We start from the raw sequence: 1,038 nt of genomic DNA, 5'->3' as shown, positions 1-1,038 counted from the left end.
GAAATAATGTGAATCTTTCTAAGCTGCGGCCCAGTGATGGTACCGGGACTGAAATAATGTGAATCTTTCTAAGCTGCGGCCCAGTGGTGGTACCGGGACTGAAATAATGTGAATCTTTCTAAGCTGCGGCCCAGTGGTGGTACCGGGACTGAAATAATGTGAATCTTTCAAAGCTGCGGCCCAGTGATGGTACCGGGACTGAAATAATGTGAATCTTTCAAAGCTGCGGCCCAGTGATGGTACCGGGACTGAAATAATGTGAATCTTTCTAAGCTGCGGCCCAGTGGTGGTACCGGGACTGAAATAATGTGAATCTTTCTAAGCTGCGGCCCAGTGGTGGTACCGGGACTGAAATAATGTGAATCTTTCAGAGCTAGAATCAGTCCTTTAAAATCAATTTTCAGCCCTCCTAATGTTGCTTGACCCCACATGGACTACGACAGCCCCGGCAGCTGTTGTAGAACGGCAGGAAGCAGCCTTGTAATATCCTGTCCTCGTGCTCCAGGAGAGTACAGGTTTTTTTGCCCTGGGAACCAAGATGTTTCTTATTATATAGCTGCCGATGATGACAGCTCGTGAAATGCCTTAGGAGGTCCGGACAGTCTTTCGCCTCAAATGGTTTAGAAGACCGATTGGATGACCGATTGGAGGAGGGGCACGGTGGGACCCGAGCCAGCCGTAGAATCCACCGTGGCTGATGAAGGGGCCCGGAGTCTCAGACACCTTTGAGGTCCAATGGGGCAGCTCTTAAGATCTGAACCCTAAGTAGAAGCCACCGTAGAGGGAGACAGAACAGAAGGCGAAGGAGCAGCTACCTCCGGATCCAATCTCAACACGGGGAGATCCCAGCAGAGCACTGGCCAGTCAGCTGTGGAGAGACGACACGGTGGCGACACTCCCACCAGGCCAGAGCTGCGTCCAGCTACTGGAGTCAAAGAGAAAGTTGCCGGGCGTGCATTCCACAGTAGCTTGTGTAAATGTGCTACTTGTTTGCTGAAAGTAGCCACTTCACCTCTGTAGTTGTAGTCACAACAATAT

At 50.9% G+C, this 1,038-nt stretch overlaps 1 pseudogene; it reads right to left on the bottom strand.

Moving 5' to 3' along the window:
- Positions 1-829: 829 nt before the first annotated feature.
- The window catches only part of LOC135556916 (unconventional myosin-Vc-like), a 32,170-nt pseudogene continuing 31,961 nt past the window's right edge, over positions 830-1,038 (bottom strand).

This window comes from Oncorhynchus masou, chromosome 15 (genome assembly GCF_036934945.1).
Source record: "Oncorhynchus masou masou isolate Uvic2021 chromosome 15, UVic_Omas_1.1, whole genome shotgun sequence".
Lineage (NCBI taxonomy): Eukaryota > Metazoa > Chordata > Actinopteri > Salmoniformes > Salmonidae > Oncorhynchus > Oncorhynchus masou.
Note: the sequence above shows the minus strand (reverse complement) of the source record. Positions and strands in the feature narration are given on the sequence as shown.